Source organism: Lynx canadensis, chromosome B4, assembly GCF_007474595.2.
Source record: "Lynx canadensis isolate LIC74 chromosome B4, mLynCan4.pri.v2, whole genome shotgun sequence".
Lineage (NCBI taxonomy): Eukaryota > Metazoa > Chordata > Mammalia > Carnivora > Felidae > Lynx > Lynx canadensis.
Window position 1 is genome coordinate 23,356,692 of NC_044309.1, and position 21,094 is coordinate 23,377,785.

The 21,094-nt window shown below is 35.1% G+C and overlaps 1 protein-coding gene across 1 annotated transcript in view; it reads left to right on the forward strand.

Moving 5' to 3' along the window:
* The window catches only part of GPR158 (G protein-coupled receptor 158), a 425,314-nt gene that overhangs the window by 153,436 nt on the left and 250,784 nt on the right, over positions 1-21,094 (forward strand).

A 21,094-nucleotide genomic window follows, 5' to 3' on the forward strand; every position in this document is an offset into this window, starting at 1 on the left:
TCAAAGCACATGATGGTTCTTTTTGCTAAGAGAAGATAGCACTCTAATTGTGAGATGATTTCCTGGAGAAAATCCTTTACAGAAAGAAAATGACTGGGTGAGCTGCTTATTCGATGCCATTTGGGTTTAGTTTCAAGTGTCCTGGGCCAAGTACAGACAGCTCAGAGACACCCTGCTCCCTCTGCTCTTGGCGGGGTTCCTCAAGTGCTGCTTTTTTTTAAAAAACTATACGTTGTAGTTCAAATATAATATGGTTCCTATGAAGGAAATGCATTACTTCCATTTATAAAAAATTTTAAGGAGAGTGGTTTCCTACTAGAAATCAAAAGGGAATATTTTATCTATAAAAAGCTAAAATGGAATTATTGAAAGGAAAATAGGGTGTTTGTAAAAAATGACAACTAGAAGTAGGCTTATTTCACATTTTGACTCATCATCATAATAATAATACTCCCAAAGTTTAGGTATTAAATGAATTATTTTGTGGCTAGCTAAACATTTTTATGAATTTAGATAGGGAGTATATTATGAGTAGAATTTGGAAGAAATATTAAAATAAGAGCCCAAAATGGAACTCATTGTCAGCTTATTCTGTTATTTCCATTTTCTCAAAGTCTATAATCATCAATTTATTCTTACTGGAATCATGTCCTTCCCAACTTGGCTCAGTATCCTGTCATTGTGAAGCTTTGTTGAATCTGACAACAGAGTTGACATCGAGAGTTCTGAGAAGTCTAGATTTGTTGTGCCAGGTCAGTTTCAGTTTTTAAATAAGCAGTTCAGTTTCTTTCATACTGTGCAAAAAATATGGTATCTGAAAGAAGCAAGGTCTGAATAGGAAGAACTTGAACCTTAGGTCAGACCTGGGTTTCAGATTGTTTCTGAATAGATGGATCACCCTCACACATTCAACTTGTATGTGACCCAATTCTCCTTATAAAGTGGAGTAAATATTACTTCCTTTACTACTACTTACTACTATGAAAGTCCTGGTGAGAATAAAATGGACACTAGATGTGAAAAGGGCAGTACAAGACAAATATTACAAAATGAGATTTTTTGACTCACTGCTTTATGCTTTTATGTATTTTATTTTTCCATCTTTTCAAAAAATTTAAAAAGCCAAAATCAAGTGTATCTTCATTACTGATGTGCAAGTCAGGGAATGGGCAGGAATCAATGTCAGGTTTAGGAGAGGTCAGAAGAAATAAGATCTATCTGATGGTGAACAGCTGGCTAGATAGAAAAGGTCCATGAAATCTTTTATTTTTTAAAATAATCTTTTTCCACATTATTTTTACAAGGAATGTTGCACAAACCTCTAGGATACGGAAAGACCGTAAGTGCTACAAATAGTTCACTTATTCAGGAAATAAGTGCAGTCTACAGATTTTTGCAGTATTATGTTTCTAGAACAATCCAACACAAACTTTTGAGTTAGTACTGAACAGAGGGAGAGCAAATGAGCGCTATACTTGGATTTTTTGGCATAAATACATGATTTACTAATGGCTAAAACTTGGTTTAATGCCAAAGATACAACTACATTCTTCATTAATATTTAACTACTCACTAATAGCTTTTTGCATAGGAATAGAAATTTCTGGGGTTATGGGGTGATGTAATAGCACCCTTTTGTTGATGTTGTAAGTGATGGAATATTGTTTTTATAAATAACTTGTTGACTTTCTAATGTTACTCATGAATCTGACCTAAAATATCTCAATATGGTAACTGGAATATTTCCTGGCTTATCTGTTAGAATGAAATCATCCACTGCTATTGCTCTATGGTCCTGTGGCATATTTCTAAACACAAGAGTTTAACCTTGTTGTTGGGGTTTTGTCCAGTAACTAAGACCTTTTCTCTAGACAATTACTTCCTCTCTGTCCAGGGTGTTACAAAGTCTGAAGAAAGGCTATTCTAATAAGGCCTACTGTTATTTTCTTGAAGCTTCTAGAACAATGTTGTCATTTTGTTTATACTTTACTGATAACCCAGTACCTTGGTTGTATCAAGTTTGCTTCTCTAAGATGAAGTCATTATATTGTTTAAAAAAATCTTGGTATGCATCAGGAATTAATTTATCATATTAGGAGCCCTCTTAGTAATCTTTTAAAATTGCCAGTCATCAATATAACTAAATGATTCCACCATTAACTAGTTGTGCAGCCTTGGGAAATTTAAAGAACTTTCTGTGATTCTGTTTTATCTTTGGCAAAATGGGGGATAACAGTAGTACCTAAAAGATTTGCTCTGACAATTCAATAAGAGTTCCTTACATTTTAAGTGGTGAACACAGTACTCGCACACAGTAAGCAACCGATAAAGTTAGCTGTTTTATTATTATTATTATTATTATTGTTGTTGTTGTTGTTGTTGTTATTTGTGAACATGGATAATTGTCATAGTACTGTTATTGTAAGATATGGGTGATGGAGCTATGTGTATATTTACTCAAATAGTTAAATAGGCAAATATTTTGAAAAATGAATTCCTTGTGTTTAGCTTATTTACCTATCTTATAAAAATAAAACAAAAAATGTGGGTAAGCCAATCTCTTTACTTGAACTTTTACACTTGAATTCTTACAAGATAAAAAATATGTAGATAATAAAACCAGAGAGAATATATAAAAACTAATAGCATTACAGATATTTTAAAGGATACCTAAAAAACATTTATGTTGTGCCTCCTTTATTGTGATTCAGTTAGCTGTTATAGTAGATACTTTTGGTTGCCTTTGCAGCAACCACCCCCTATCCCTCTTCCCCTTTCTTCTTAACAGAATTCTGATTCTATTCAGGTATCTGCTTACCCCTCAGAGACAAAGGATTAGATCCTGATAAATCTTACTCAATTTTGTGCACTCACAAAATTCCCCTTACCAGTAATTGGTTTAAGTAAGGGCATGTTCTAAATCTGTAACTAATGAGACATGAGGGAAAGTCTGCTGAAGGAATTCTGAGAAACGTTTTATCCTAAAATAGAAAAGGTCTCCTTTTTGCTTCTGGACACTATGATGCTTGGAACTGTTGTAGCCATCTTGTGATCATAAAGTCATAAGCTTCAAGACAAAATTGATACATGAAGATGGCAAAGTAGTCAGATGCAGCAGAGATGCTAAGACATCGAATTAGCCAACATTGGAATTGCCAACCTCTTGGCTTCTTTTATAGGATAATAAATTCCTTATTGGTGTCATTCAGTTGAGTCAGGATTTTCTAGTATAGCTAAAAGCATCTTGAATAATAAAAGCATCCTAAATATTAGCTAAAAGCATCCTAAATAATGTTACTCATTGTGTACTTTTTTTTAATAGCATTTAAAAATTATATAAATGGAAAATGTAAGTAATTTATAACAATGGGGATCCTATAGATACACAAATTCTTATACAGAGTATTTTCTGAAAATGTAGCAGCATTTGATATCTCCCAAAACCTTATCACGGTGATACTTGACAGTGTTTGTTAAATTTTAAAATTTGTTAAAATTTTTAAGTTTTAACTTTTATTTTTTAGCATTCAACATTCTTTTACTGTAAATGTACTATATGTACAGCAAACTGTACAAATCATAACTGACAAAAGGTTTTTATGAAGTACGTATCAGTTTTTATAAGGTGAACACACCCATGTAAATCACCACCTAGATCAAGATACATAGAACATGACTAGCTTCCCAAAAGTCTTCTCTGTATTCCCTAATCAACACCATCCCCTCATTCCAAGGGTAACCACTTTTATAACCTTATAGATAAATTTTCCTGTTTTTGCATATTATATATTTGAGTCATGTACTATGCATCCTTTTGTGTCTGACTTCTTTTGCTCAACAGTTTGGAATGTGAGGTGCATCCATGTTATGCATTGCAATAGCAATTTATTTTAATTTTTATTTAGTATCCAATTATATGCATATACCATAGTCTATCCATTCTAATATGAGGGACTTTGGATTTTGGCTACTATGAATAGTGTAGCTATGAACATTCTCATATACATCTTTAATTGTATATCTATTCACACATTTCTATTGAGTATATAATTAGATGTGGAATTGCTTGGTCATAAGGTAAGTGACTATCCCTCTGCAGTAGATATTGTCAAAGAGTTTTCTAAAGTGATTGTATCAATATATACTTCTACCATCCATATATGAAAATAAAATTTGCTCTACATTTTGCCAACATGATGTCAATTTTAATTTTAGCCTATCTGATATTGTATGATGCTGTCTCATTGTAGTTTTAATTATCAGTTCCCTGATAACTAATGAGATTGAGTGCCTTTTTGTATGTTCACTGGACATTTGAATATACTCTTTTTTAAAGTTCATATTTAAGTCTTTTAATATTTTTCCAAAATATGTGTTCTTTTCATTATTGATTTATAGAAATTTGTTTTATATTCTACATAATGTCCTTTGTCAAATTAGGGTATTGAAATATCTTCTTTGCCTGTAGTGCTTGTCTTTTCACTCTGTTAATGATATCTCTGTAGACAAATAAGGTTTTAGTTTCAATAAAGTCCAATTAATCACTTTTCCTTTATAGTTACTGTTTTTGTGTTGTGATTAAGAAATCTTTGCCTAAGATCTAAAGTCATGAAGAAATTCTTCTCTGTTTTCTTCAGAAGATTTATTATTTCTTTCATATATCTGGAATTGATTTTTATTTTTAAATTTTTTATGTTTATTTATTTATTTTGAGAGAGAGAGTGAGCAGGGGAAAGGAAAGGCAGAGAGAATCCCAAGCAGGCTCCACACTATGAGTCCAGAGTACAATATGGGGCTCAAACTCACAAACCATGATCATGACTTGAGCCGAAGACAAGAGTTGGATTCTTAACCAGCTGAGCCACGTAGATGTGCCTGGAATTGATTTTTATGAAGGTATAAGGTGGTGATAAAAATACATTGATTCCATATGTATATTCAGTTGATCCCAGTGTTTTGTAGAGGCAGCTTTTAGATAAATCAGGTGGATTTATAGATCCAGCTATAAAAGTTGAGAGACAGAAGGTAAACTATGTAGGAAAGAGCTTAAGAAACAGAGAGAGTGCAATAAGAATATACAACATAGGAACAATTAAAGTCCCAGAGGAAGAAGAAGGCGAGAATGGACTAAAAACAATATTTGAAGAAATAGTGGCTCAGAGTACTGATGAGAAACCTCAAACCACAGATTTTGGAAGTACTGTCAACCTTAAAAAGATAAAAATAAAGAAAACTACAAGTATATATATAATAGTATAAGGGCGAAAACCAAATGCAAAGACAAAATCTTAAAAGCAGTCAGGGAAATAAACATTGTTATCAAAGGCTGAAAATAGGCTTTTTATCATAGAGGGTGGAAGACAGACATTGTAATGACATCTTCAAAATGCCAAAAGAAAAAAAATGCTGACTTAGAATGTTCTAGCTTTCATAAATGAAGTTACTTACACATTTTCAGACTAGCAATGACAAAATTCATCATCACAACAACACCAAAGAAATATTAACAAGTATTCTTCAGGCAAAGGAAAATGATTCCAAGTGGAAGTCTGGAGATAATAGGAAAGATTGAAGTAGAATAGATTGAACACGGGTAGATATAAATTAATATTGACTGTACTAACCAATAGTAATAATGTTCTATAAAAATATGCTAGAGTATAAATTGGAAGGAAAGTTACTTGTCTGTTTTAATGTCCATGCATTGTCTGGGAAGGAAATTTATATTAGATTTTGATAAGTCAAGAGTGGATATTATAATCTCTAGGGAAACCTTCATCTAAAGAAATAGTAAAAGGATGAATAACTATGCAGGTAACATATAGGAACACCAAAATGATGAATAATGAATCCAAAAGAAGGGAATCAGGAAAGAAGAAAGAACATAGGTGTATTTTATTGGGGGTTCACTTGAAGTGGGAGTGCCCTTCATAATATCTGGGCCACCATATTACCAGCAACGGAAATTCCTTTGTTCTTTTTTGTTTCTGTTTTTGTTTGACATAAGCAAACCAGTAATTTCCCCCTCTCTTTCATAAACCAGTATTTTGAATATTTTTCCACCAAGTAATATTTGCTCTAGATTTTGGCCTGACACCTTTTTATAGATCTGTGCTAATCTTTTGTAGCATCTTTCCAAAGTTCAGTCCATCCCTAATACGTTTTCTGAAAAAGAAAGAAAGAAAAAGAAAAAAAAAACACAAAAAAATGAAAGTTGAGCATATGACCCTCCCCCCGTTTCCCTTAAATGCCTCCACTTTTCTTTTCATAACAAGCTGTGATTTAATTGACAGAGTTCCTGGTACCTAGTGGTCTTGAATTATTTTCTCCTTTAGTATCTTTAGTGATACAAATACACGGTACCTCCATATCTGCTTGAAATATGCTAAAATTTAGCATGCGCATCTGTGTGAACAGAATTTATTTTATTCCTTGGGTATTAGTTCTCTATAATAGCATGCTAAATTTGTTATAGGTTCTTATTTCCTCACTTTCATTATTAAGCCCTGAGTTGTGTACTAGCCCTTTAAATACTGAAGGGAGCACTGAAAAGCCTGGATGCCAGCATGCTTGTTATTAGCCTCCACTTCCTTACATCATTCCCTCTCCTGTTCCTTATTGTTGTTTCTTCAGCTCTGTAGTCTGTTGCCTTCTTTGGATCCTGACACTTACCTGATACCACTTTTCTTTAACAACTCTTAGAGATGTGTTTTTCTAAATAACTGACCGTCTTTGCAACTCTCACTTTTTACAACTCTATTTTTTATAGGAAAAGTAATTTAGTTTTGTTGTAAACTCTTAGAAGGCACAAAAAATTGCAACACAAACAAAAGTGAATAAAAAGCACATGAATGTTGCCATCCTAAGAGAATCACTATTAAAATTTTAGTGTATGTTCTTAGGGAAAAGTTGTAATTTTTTCTTTTGTTTCATACAATTCTTCTCACTGACTTTGGAATGTGTTATTCTTTGCTGGTGTTTATATAGGGACAGAGCTTAGTTACTTATTTCCCAAAGCTTTGTTGTATATAAATTGTAGCGTAAGAGTGAGGATTAAGTTCTTTTATTTTTCCAAGTAACTCATATTATCTGTTGCAGAGCTCCCGATTTTGCATACTTCTTGGTTTTAATGCATTCACAGAAGCTCAGTGCCTTTTTTTAAAATTTAAATCCAAGTTAGTTAATATATAGTGTAGTAATGGTTTCAGGAGTAGAATTTAGTGGTTCCTCACATACATGTAACACCCAGCGCTCATCCCAACAAGTGCCCTCCTTAATGCGCATCACCCATTTAACCCATCCCCCCCATCAACCTTCAGTTTGTTCTCTGTATTTAAGAATCTCTTATGATTTGCCTCCCTCTCAGTTTTTACCTTATTTTTCCTTTCCTTTCCCTATGTTAATCTCTTTTGTTTCTTAAATTTCAGATATGAGTGAAATCATATATTTGTCTTTCTGTGACTGACTTTGTTTAGCATAATACACTCTAGTTCCATCCATGTTTTGCAAATGGCAAAATTTAATTGTTTTTGGTTGTCAAATAATATTTGTGTGTGTGTGTGCACACACACATATATAAACCACATCTTTCTCCATTTGTCAGTCAATAGACATTTGGATTCTTTCCATAATTTGACTATTGTTGATAGAGCTGCTATAAACATTGGGGTGCATGTGCCCCTTCAAATCAGCATTTGTGTTTGTATCCTTTGGATAAATACCTAGTAGTGCAATTGCTGGGTCATAAGGTAGTTCTATTTTTAATTTTTTGAGGAATCTCCATACTGTTTTCCACAGTGGCTATACCAGTTTGCATTCCCACCAAGCACAAAGTGATCCCCTTTCTCTGCATCTTAGATAATATCTGTTGTTTCCTGGGTTGTTAATTTTAGCCTTTCTGACAGGTGTGAGGTGCTATCGAATTGTGATTTTTGTTAAGCAACAGTTCCTGTTGTCTGCCTCAGCCCTGAGGGGAGTATGCTAGGGATAAGTGGGACTTGAGCTTTGTTCATCTATAGAGAGAACTGCATTTTCATGGGTTTTCTGATAGAATACTCATCAAGTCATGTAAAGCATCAGTGAAAGTCTCTGATTAAACAAAATGAGGTTGTTTAGATAACTAGCAAACTTTCTGTTTTCAAGGAGAGTAAGATTTAGATATTGGTCATATGGAGATAAGTTTAATGTGCCTGGGTCGCCTCTTTTAATATGCTCAGGTATTAGAAATAAACATTGTTTTTTTACGCAAACCATCCAGAACTTCTAAAATTTGATGTTTAGACATTTTAAGAGGTAAAAGAAAGTATGACTCTTGCTTCTAAATTTTGGCTTAATTGGAGAAGGAAGAGAGTAAGCAGATGACTAAAACCTGATATGGTTCCCAATTCATTTAATTTTAGTCAACCCACTTAAAATTGAATATGAAAGACTGTTTTGACTACATCTGTTACTATCTGTATGTTCTTATGAAGATGCTAAATTGCCTAAATCTGTTCGCATAATTCAATTATTCTGCTTACAGAGATAATACTACAAATTTTACAAAAATGACCTTTTTTAGTGTATGGTTCTAGTTTGGTCTTAAAATCGTAGAGTTGGTGACCTTACAAGTCATCCTGATTGATCAAAATCTTGTTCAGTAGTTTCTAAAATTTAGAATGCATAAAGATCATCTATGGTGATTTTCAATAGTGCAAATCTTTGGACTTAGTTTCCAAGATATTTTGAATTAAACAGATCTAAATATGTCCCAGAAAGCTGGACAAGCACCCATGGCAATTCTTAGGCATGAATTTTGTGGAGCATTTTTTGAAAACCATTATTTAAAATATATTACTCCTGGCAGGTAATTATTTATCTTGCTAGAAGGTACATAAGCTCTATGGACTTAGGACCCTTGATAATTGTCAGCATGTTCCCAAGAAATAGAGAAAAAAAAATCTCATTATCATTTCACAGAAGAGGGAGGTGCTATTAAATTAGGTGTTTTACTTAAGATCATTGTGCATATCTACCAATAGAAGCTGGAATATTACTCAGACCTCCTACACTAATCTGAAGCTACTGGGTGACATTTGCCTTCATTAGTATCTGAATTTTCATTATTTCTCTGTGCTTGGCATTCTTCTCAAGAGACATTCATCAGGACTCATTGCTTTAAAGGTTCAAGCAGCTGGAAACACTCTTCATATTGTACAGCATTAGATTTAAAATAGATCTCAAAATATGAAAGCACAGAGAATTCACTGACAGTATTTTTTGTGTTATTTTGTTGGGGCTGGAGATCAAATTAAGAACTAATTATCTTGATTTTTTTTAAGGAGGCTGCAGAATCTCATTCTCCACCTGTTTTATGGTTTGTTTCATTCAAGATAAAACATTACAAATGCTTTATATTAAGAAGTAAATGTCTAAACATGAAGCATTTACATCATCGTTTACTAGAAATGCTAGTTCTATTCATAGTTACTATATTCAAGTAATGCAGCTGCATTCTCCAAAATGAATGTCATTTGCTATATTTGACCCTGTGTTGAGAGGGAAGCCAGTGTCCATATTTGCTAGGTAAATAAGGACAGACTCCGTCTGTCCCGTATTGCCATAGCAGACCATCCAACCTATCCCTCAGTGGTTCTGTCAGGCAACATTCTGCAAACAGAGAAAAAAGGAACCTCCTGCTGGCTGACCAGTGGGAACTCTACTAAGTCTCTCTCTGATAGAAACGTTTTTCATGCCCATCCTACTGTGTGGCAAGGCTCTTGACATGATTTCTGACTTCTGTCATAGAACAAAAGTTAAAGACACCTTTGTAGCTCTTTGATCTCTTGTGAAATCAGGCAAGAGTACCCTTTGTGAATCCAAAGCCTAAGTCTGGAAAAGATCCATATTTCTCATAATCCTGTTATGTAGCCATTTGTATTTTTACTAATCATAAATTTAAACACAAGCCAGATTAAAATATTGCAAGGGAAAGACGCAAAAGATTTCCTGTTTAAACATGAAGCAATATTAGCTCCAGTGTCATAATCCTTATTATTTATGATCATTAATAATTCGGATATACTAATGATGCTATAAATCTGCTTGATTTTATTTTGTTTCTTTTTTTAGAAGTCATTAGTATTAGCTATATTTATCCTGGAAAAATCAAAATCTGCTGGCTTCTATTGGTTTTCACCAGAGTTTGTACTTTAGCTATTTAAGTTGTCTTAATCGGGGCTTGCTATACTTTACGAATAGGGAAATCAAAGCAGAGATAGCCCAAATAACTGATTCTATTCCAGAAAACCCCCAGAGGGCATCACAGTCCATTTTAGCATTGGGCAGCAAGGCATTTGTAGGATGGAATATGTTTGTGGGGTATGGGGGAGACAATGATATGGTATCTAGAAAAGTGTTGGATTAAAACATTTTGAGCAATTTGTATTGCTTCTAGAGCACACTGAGTAGATGGAACCCAAGATAATGAGGAAAGATGAGGAAAGTGGAGTTTAAATGTAGCATATCTAAAGTCACAGGCCTGGAGCTGAGCTGCTGACCCAAGTCACCCCTAAATGGATATAACAAGTCTGTGCTGATATATGCTGTATGTGATGAGAGTTACATTTTCATCAAATTACCCCTGAGAGTTTCAGTAGCCATTTTTTAAGTTCTTATAAAGCTCTCATGTTTCTGGGTGCTTTCATAATTATTTTGAACAAAGAAATATTGTTCTGGGATGATAAAACAACTGGGTATGATTTATTAAATTTCAGATTTAATGCTCTTAAAGCCACCTGACAAAGTAAAAGTCACCAACCCACACTCTCCCAAAAAGGCAAATCACTTTTACATAGCTTTAGGAATTATTCCTGACACCTCAAAACTACAAGTGTTCATTATAGGAAAACTTTCCTCTTTTGTATGTCTGAAAGAGCATTTTAAAAATAATTCTTATAAAGAAAGATGGAGTCAAGCACACAAAATAACACATCTCATTTGGTAAGGGTTCTCAGATGTACATTTAACTTGCCCAACTCTTTCCAGGTATATATGCTCCTTATAGATTTCTTGGGCCTTTTTCGTAAGGCATTCATTCCATTCTTCCTCTGGGGCATTTAGGTAAGAAATCAAAATGCAGTTTGATAAATACACAGCGTGTTGCATTTCTGAAGGCAAGACTGAATTCACCCTTGTTTTGTTGCTTGTGAAGACTTCATGTTGGGGGAAATTCCTGAAAAAAAGAAGAAAATAAGTCAGAATTTTGAGTTACAGAACTTGAACCTGGTCATTTCAAGAGATAACAAAGGACCTAGATTTTGTTTTCTGGTATCCTCCAAACACAGGCAGGAAAAGACTGGAGCATCAGGTTAAGAACGCAGACGTGGAGTCAGATATACCCAAGTTCAAATCCTGGCTTGATTTTTATAATTTGTGTCCCTTTTGAAAAGTTACATAACCTGCAGAAGACTCAGTTGTCTCATCTTTAAATTAATAATAATTATAATTCCTACCTCATAGGATTGTGTTGAGGATTAACTGAGATGCTTGTAAAGTATTTAATATATCTGGTACCTGTATTAGTTTTCTATTGGTGTTATAACAAATTACAGAAATTCAGTGGCTTAAAACAACACAAATTCATAATCTTATGGTTATAAATTCTTTAGATTAGAAGTCTGATACCAGTCTCATTGGGAGAGGTGCATTCATTCTTTTCTGGAGGCTCTAGGAGAGAGTATTTCCTTGTCTTTTCTAGCTCCTAGAGACCTTCCTTCTACATTTCTTGGTTTGTGGTCCCCTTCCTTCATCTTCAAAGCAAGCAGTGTAGCATCCCTCCGACTCTCCTTTCATAGTCACATCTCCCTCTGTTAACAGCCAGAAAGGTTCTCCACTTTTAAGAATCTGCATTAGGTTAGACACTGATAATCCAAGACAATCTCTACATCTCAAGGCCCTTAATTTAGTCACCCTGTGTTGAGTTCCTTTTGCCATGTAAGGTAACATTCATAGGTTCCAGGAAGTAAGATGTGGATGTTTTTGGGGGGCCTACCATTGTGCCTAAAGCATTATTGGTAATAATAGATATATCTATAATATACATAATAAATAATAGATTATATCATCATCATTGTGAAATCCGTCATTTCTTTCTTCATCGTTTTGCATTTGGCATTTGTTAGGAGTTCAAAAATACTTGGTTTATTTTTTGTAATAGAGGACTGTTTAGAAAATTGGAAGACACTATGGAGTACAGATAATGGCATAGGCTACATATTTTAATAATTCATTTATGTGTTATATTTTCCCAATATTTCAATGTATTTCTGCATAGTATTTTGACCTTTTCAAAAGACTTAGAGTATTTTGAAAATGAAAATGATGTTGGTGATTATATGGCCCAATTATAATTTTACAGATAGAAAAGCTGAAGAATAGGCAAGCTGAATCACCTGACTATCGTCATAGTTTGTTATAAGCAGTGCCAGTGTGAGAAGCGTAGCCTTTATTCCACTCTGCCATATTGTCCCTACCACCATCACTATCAACATTCAACACTCATGTGGGCCTTACTGGGCTGATAATAAGCCTTTGATGCAAATGTCTATTAAGGGACCTGTGTGCCTATTGTGGTGTGTGCATGCCTTCTTCTTCTACACTTCTTGGCTACCATTTAGGGCTTTGGGCCTATGCTACCTGAAAGTTGATGAAGAGTTCATGCAGCTCTCTGAATTACTCTATTCTCTGGATTATTCTATTTTGAAAAATTATTTTCCCTGAATTTTTTTGTTCTCGGCTTCTTTATTCTTCAGAATTGTGATGTGTGAGTAGGTTATATCATTTTCATGTTTCACATGAGTGCGAAGAGGTCTTAGGCTGACTCCTGAAATGCTAGAGTCCAGCTCCAGCAGGCCCAGGGGTTCCCGAAGGATGAACGGTGTCAGCGAAAAAGTGAAAAAAAAAAAAAAAAAAAAAAAAAATAAAAATGGACACAGACAACAGCAGTGTGTTGAACTGGCCGCTTTATTGTGGCAAACATGGCATTATATTTGCTAGCAATTTCCTTATAGCGTGCATCATCTATGTTTTCTAGCATTACCTAATTCTAAAAATGTTCCTATGTGTAATCACCCTTTAAGGAATAACATGGTTGTTTTCTCATAACGTTCCCTCCTGCCCTTTGCTTGTTGATTAATTTCTTACATTATTTTCATTGTGTATCTACATTTATCTATAATCTGTAAAGCATTTGCTTTGCTGTTTTCATGAAAGGTCGTCTATCTCTCACCACCTCAAGTGGAACAGTTACAGGGACATGGCCTCTTAGTTGTTTCCCTGAACCACTTGTGGCTTGAGGAACAAAAGTGTTCACCTGAGTCTGAGGTGCCAGGAGGGGGCCAAGAGGGCCTTAGGAACCTATGCCTTATACATTCTCAGTGAGACAATGCACCTAGGAACTAACGAACCATTCTGTACCTTAACCGACTAGGTTCAGTCATCATCTGGAATGCCTCCTGGGGGACAGGTGGGCCTAGGGGTTGGGGTAACTTTTGCCCATAGATACACTCCTTTGTTGCCGCAGTGGGGCTTTTAAATCCATTTATTCCTCCTTTGCTGGCAAATGTGTGAGGCTATCCTTCCTTTAGGTAGAGGAGTCTTTATACGGGGTGGCAAGGGCTAAACGTAAGGCCGCACAATTTCCTTGCGGAACCCTTATTTTCTTTCCCCAGTGGTTCTTTTCCCAGGGGGCCTGTCGAGGACAATTCCCCAACAGACAATTCCCCAGGTACTTTTATTAAGGCCAAATTACATAAAAGCGGGAGTACAAGAAGCTTCACTGTCGGAGGGCCACCCTGCAGTCCCGATCCGTCCACCGCCCGGGCCCTGCCGTCAGGCTGGTTGGAGAGCTCGGCTTCTGGCACTGAAAATCTTAGGTAGAAGGCCTATATAGGTAGACCTGTTGACTTCCTGAATATTATTTTATGAATAAGATATGAATGATGCTGACAAGAGAAAACATTTAAGGTTGCTCATACTGTTTTATAAATATTACCTAGAAATGATATTTTAGGAAGGATGGAAGGAAGACCACATTATGTCTTGTTCATGTATGAGAAAAAAACAAGTTTATATTCTCTTTAGTAAGTATTACAATAGTTCATAAACAGGTTATAGTATTAATGGCTAAGAATCTACAAACAGTACATTGGTGGATAAAGTTAATGGAGGCAATGCTATTGGCCCTACCTAACACTCCATATTGGCAAGCAAATAGAAACTGAGTGCTTATATCTTTCCTGGTGAAATCAAAGCAAATTGTTACTGGAGTGCACAAATAATGAGCCTGTAATATGCTCCAAAAGTTCTCTCTTTTTAATTCAATATACATGATCTCCTCACCCCCATGAAGAGGAGAGCCCCACACCTCAAGTTATAGATCTGGGGGTGGGGGGCTAGGATGTGTTATGTAAAAGAAGAAGCTTCAATTATAGGGCTTTTCAGGACACTTGAAACTTGCTTTGAAGATTCACTCTGGTGTTTAATTTATAGAATGTTAAATTCTAGGTTGGATCCCAAAGAAAATCAATCAACTGGAATCCTGATGTTTCTCATTATTTCACTGTTGACACTCCAATTCTAAATGTCTGTAAACAGTTGCATTCTTTTCCTATTGCTGCTGAACAAGTTACCACAAACCTAGTTACTTAACCCAAATTTATCATCTAACCATTCTGGAGGTCAGAATTATGAAATCAGCCTTACTGGTCTAAAGTCAAGATGTCAGCAGGATTGGTTCCTTCTGGAGATGCTAGGAAAGAATCTTTGCTCTTGCATTTTCCAGCTTTAGCTTCCTGCATTCCTTTGCTTATTGACCCTTTCTAGCTTCACACTAACCCCCCCCCCCCCCCCCCCCCCCCACCCCGCCCTGCCTCCTCTCACATTTTCTTCTCTGACTCTCACCCTCCTGCCTCTCCCTTGGAAGGACCCTGTGATTATACTGGGCCCACCTGGATAATCTAGGATAAATCCCCCATCTCAATGTCCTTAAGCACATCTGCAAAATCTCTTTGCCATATAAAGTAACATGTGCACAGATTTTGGTTGTTAAGATTTGGACATCCTTGGAAAGGAGCATTATTAGCCCACAGAAGTTACAGCAGGGTCCAGTGAAATCAAACTGGTGCTCTTTTCTGGCAAGACTAGAAGAAAGCTGTACTTGCCAACTTCATCTGGAAATTTTGCTAGTGGAATAATACCATGGAACTCTGTCTTGCCTGCTTTGTGGAAGTGGTTTGACTTGTTGCAAAGATGAACCTGGTGACAATAAAAGTTGAATGAATTGGAACTATAAGATGACAGGGGCTGAATTTCCATGTTTAGCTAATGAACTGTGTCTAGGCATAGCTGACAAAAAGATGAATGAAGTAGGCTTTATCTTAATTGGGTTGACCCTAACTTGGAAAAATCAGGGGGCATGGAGGATGATCTCTTTCATTAATAACTATGTATTGTGAATATCCAGAAATTAATGCTTTTTAATAAAGTTCAATATTTTTTAGATAAAATGTAGTTATGGCCATAAATTTTGTTGGCAGGGTTATAGTCAGAGAAGACAATTAGAGAAATGGATTAAAATCATTCTTGGACCCCTTTTTTCTAGCTAACAATACATTGACAATATTCCTTATCTGACTTGGTCAAAAGTCCTCTGAATTCCTATCTTTGTTTCACTTCTCTTTAACCCGCCCTTTACTTGTGAGCATAGTATTCAAGGTGATATTTGTGGAGATACAACACCATTTTCTTGACTTAGCCCATTGGCCAATTTTTATACTAATTTTAAAAGGATTAGGGCCAGGATCAGAAGTGGGAATGATAGGGAAGGTGAGGGAATGGAAGCTTTATCAGTTCATACTGCAGGGAGGAGTGTATTGACGGGGAAGTCAATTTCTTATTTCCTAAGGTTTTCTAAGAGTTGGTTGCCTTGGAGACAGGACAGTAGTTTCTGGTTAGATCTGAATGCTGGTGAGTGTCAGGGGTGATGACCTTTCCTCCACCTTTGCTAGGATTTGTCCTCCTTTCTTTCCTGTCCTATTTAAAACAGGACTATACGTTTTAATATACATGTGCTCATCATAGGATTTTTTATTTCCTGGCTTCAGTCTCTTTCATTCATTAATTTATTCATTCACTGATTTGCTCAGCAAATATTTGGTTGCCAGGTACTTATGAGTATTGCAAGATGTATGATGGAAATGTGACCAAAATGCTAAGAACAAATAGTCAACTCTCCCCGGGTGAGAGGGAGAATGCTTTCACAGAAAAGGTGACATCTGTGCCCAGTCTGGAGACTGAACAAGTGTTTGCTTACAGAGAAAGGCTGACAGCCTAACTGTGCGCTCACTCTAAATGTCTCCTAAGCACAGGATATGCCTGTGAAGAGAAGGTATTCTTGGGATTCTGTTGAAAACTTTTTCTTTGTTTCAATTAGGGTATCTAACATTTGAAATAAAATGTGACCCCTTTTTGAGAAGTCTCCAACTAAGACTGAGGGAGGGAGAGTTAAGCCCTCTTTGTGACAGCTTCTGCCTAAGGCAGTGGGCAGCAGTGGTAGCAAGGAAACAACTTTATTTTCATGTTAAATTGTCCTGAGAATCTGGGATGGGGGGCAGGGGAGACATGGTCCTGGGACAAATGGTAAAGCGCAATATAGGACTTAATGAAGGTCTGAGGAGATTGCAAGGCTTCCTGAATTGGACTAAGTGGTGTCATTATAAAAAAAAGGACAAGAGACAAAGGATTAAAGGTAGCTACTGTCTCCTTGCATTTTTTAATTGATTCAGGCGGGGACTTGGTTCTGTTAAGGGTGATACCCTGGCCTGGTACATTAAAGCCACCAATAAATTTCTTTCTTTTCTAACGATGGGGAAGTAGCCACTGCCCAGAACCACTCAGATACCTGAGTCACCACCCCTCCCAGTCCTGGCCCCTTGGTCAGAAACCCCTAGACCTATAACTATGTATAATTTAGGGGAAGTAGATTTCTGCTGTTGAGTACTTGGTTCTCCAAGAAAATCCAATTTTTTACTAAATAGCTAATTTTTGTAGTACTTAAGCTTATTATTTAGCATGTATGTACACTGGTATTTAAAAAGTACTTTACAATGATTATTTCCTACACCTTACTTTGTAAGGTAGATTTAGCCTAATTAGAATGTTGAATATAGCACAAAACAGAGGCCAAGTTTTGTTTAAAATAACAAAAGGTTTCCATTACTGATTTTTTTATAATAAAAATTGGAATCACAGTCTTGAAATATAAAATTTAGAGTTCTGGACAATTGCCACCTTTCTCACCTTTATGCTTACTAGGTCTTATTGTGGGATCGGAAGAAGGTCTTCCGTTCACAACTAAATAGAATTTTCCTCTGAGGGAAGGCTCAATGATGTTCAAGTAGTGATCTACCAATGTCCAGTGAATCTTTTCAAGTCTACAAAGTAACAAATTTTAATTCGATAGTAAAGTACTTTCATTTGTGAAAATCCCTGAATATCTTGCTTCAATTCCCACAGTTACTTATGCTCTCTAGAGGAAACTATGTTTTTATGTGAATAACTGAGTATTTTTTTCATTGGTTATTCTCATGTTAAAATATATTGTAAGTGTTTTACAATTTTTCTGCTAAAACGTTTTCATCATGATCATAATTTGCTTCCTTTTCCTCGAAATAGTACTTTTCTTATATAAGAAAAATTGATGTAATTAACATTTGTGGCTGGTTATTTGTTTATTTAATAGGCTCACATTGTTACTTATACTTACCAAATGTAGTTCTTACCAGTTATCACTGGAACCTTAATAACAATTTTGTGTTAACAAATAGTTAGAAACCATTGTATTTTCTTCATGAAGTTTAAGATTATTTACGACAAGTTCAGTAATTGGTGAATCATACTTCATTTCTGTGTTAAAAATCAAGAAATCATTGTCATTTTTCAGATTACATATCTGATTTCCTTTATTTTCCAGTGGGAAAACCAGTTGCTGACTATAGTTAAACTGAATTACTTAGATGTGCTAAGGAAATAACCAATATCAGTTATTGCTGGTGAAATACTTTGGTCATGGATTATTTTCTAGAATTTTAAAATTAGGGAGGGACCTGTACCAACATTCTTCTAGTCTAAACCATTCATCTAGTTTTTGTTTCTTTTTCAGAGCATCTTTAGTAAGTGCTTAACCACTAAGCATGAATACTTGGAAGGACAGAGAACTCACCACATGTTTGTATTTGACCATCTTTTACTAATAGACATTCTTTTATATTGAGCCAAAATGTAGGTTCAGTCAGTAGAAGTAACGGCTTTGCAGTGAGTTGAAGCACTTGGGGACAGATCAAAGAAAAAACATAACCATGAGGTGACAAAAACACAGAATGTGCTTTATTTGGGTGTCTCTTGGACAGTTGTATGAAAGAAATCCCTCACAGCAGACTCTCCAGAGCCAGCAGGACAGGGTCACCACTCAAAAGGAGATGTCAAGGGAACTCCTGGGGGAAAAGGGGACTTATGCCTGCGGGTGATGTTGCTCAGTTGCAAGATGGGAAGTCTCTGGGTCAGAGAGTTCCAAAGGGTAGCAGAGGCTTGGGGTCCTTTATAGAGTCAGGGTTTGTCTAAACTGGGACTAGCAGGTGTTGGATGCAGTTTAGCAGGGTATGCAAAGCAGGCAGGCCCTAAGTGGCTAAAAATATGCGTATTTGGGCAATATTTAAAGTGATTGGATGTATAAAAATTTGGATTTGGCTCTGGTGGATTGGAACTAATTGTGCGCCTGCTGTAAAGAAGTATAACATAGGGCCAGTATAAAGGAGCCATCTGTAGCTCATTTATGTAACACCCTTAGAGGTGATTAGAGAAATATATTAATATATCTTGCACAATACAGATATTTATAGCTCTATGTGATTTTAAAGTGTTTTAGACAGTGTTCATGTCCCAAAGAGCTCACTTTTCTCTGACTTAAATATTTCTAGTTTCTCCAAGTCTAACTTGTATAATGCTGTCCTGCTCATTCTATTTCCTTAATTTAAAGTTTATTTTTTATTTTCTTAAAATGTACAACCCAACAGTTTTTAGTATATTTAGAGTTGTGAAACCATCATTACTATCTAATTCCAGAATATTTTTGTCACTCCAAAAGGAAAGCTGTACCCACTAGTGGCCACACTTCATTACCCTCTCTGTCCAGCCTTGGAAATACTAATCTACTTTCTGTCTCTATGAATTTTCTTATTTTGAATATTTCCTATAAATGGAATCATGTGATATGTAGCCCTTTATATCTGCCTTCATTCGCTTAGAAAGCATCCATGTTATAGTATGATTTGTATTTAGTTTTTTTTTATGGCTGAATTATTCCACTGTACAGGTATATTCCATTTTTATTCATCTGTTAACCAGATGATGGACACTGGGATTATTTTTACTTTTACACTATTATGAATAATGCTGCTGTAAAAATTGGAGTACAGGTTTATGTGTGAACATATGTTTTCAATTCTCTTGTGTATATACCTAGGAATGGAATTGCTGGATCATATGTTAATTTCATTTTTTTAACTTTTTGAGGCTCTCCAAACTGTTCCCTATAATGACTTATACCATTTTACATTCCCACCAGCAAGGTAGGAGAGTTCAAATTTCTTTATATCCTTGCCAACATTTGTTATTGTCTGTTTTGTTGTTGTTGTTGTTGTTGTTATTGTTGCTATTATAATTATCCTCGTGCACATGAAGTGGTATCTCATTGTGGTTTTAATTTGCATTTCCATAATGACTAATGATGTTGAGCATCTTTTCATTTGCTTATTGGCTTATTATCTTTTTTGGAGAAATATCTGTTCAGATTATTTGTCATATTTTTCATTGGATTCTTTTTAATTGTTGAGTTGTTAGAGTTCTTATATATTCTTGATAAAATTTCCTTATCTGTTATATGATTTGCAAATATTTTGTCCCATTCTGTGAGTTGCCTTTTCACTTTATTGATGATATTTTTGGATGCACAAAGTTTCTTAATTTCGATGAAGTCCAATCTATTCTTTCTTTTGCTTTTCATCTATTTTGTGTCAATATAAGGATGGATGTCCAAATCCAAGGTCATAAATATTAACCCCTATATTTTATTTTAATATTTTTATAGTTTTAGGTCTTTGATTCACTTTGAGTTAATTTTTGTATATGGTGTGAGAGAGGAATGTAACTTTATTCTTTTGCATGTGAATATCCAGTTGTCATGGCACCATTTACTGAAAAGGCCATCCTTTCTGTTCATTGAATTGTATTGGTACCACAATCAAAAGATCAATTGATTATAAATGTGGTTCTTTAATTCTTGACCCTTTAATTGTATTCCATTGATGTATATATTTATATGCCGTACCACACTGTTTTGATTACTGTAGTTTTGTGGTAAGTTTGAAATCAGGAAGCAGAGGGCTTGCTTCTTCAAGGTTTTCTTTCCTTCCTTCTTTCTTTTTCTTTCTTTTTTTCTTTCTTTCTTTCTTTCTTTCTTTCTTTCTTTCTTTCTTTCTCTCTCTCTCTCTCTCTCTCTTCCTTCTTGATTGTTTTTCTTTCTTCAAGATTATTTGGATTACTCAGGATCCCTTAAATTTTCCTATGAATTTTAAGATCAACTTGTCAGTTCTGAAAAAAAAAGGTACCTGGGATTTTGGTAGGGATTTTGTTGACTCTGTAGACCAATTTGAGTAGTATTTGTCATCTTAACAATATTAGGTACACCAAACCATGAACATGGTATGTCTTTCCATTTATTAGGTCTTCTTTAATTTTTTTTTTCAACAATGATTTCTGGTTTCTAGGATACAAGTTTGTACTTATTTTGTTAAATTTATTCTTTTTGATACTATTACAAATGCACTTTTCAAGACTTGTGGAGCCTCACTGAATTTATTAGTTTATTAGTCCTAATATTTTTTGTTGTTGTTTCCTTAGGATTTTCTATATATAAGCTGATGTTAGCTGCAAGTAGATAGTTTAACTTCTTCCATTTCAATCTGCATGATTTTGTTTGTTTGTTTGTTGTATGTGTGTG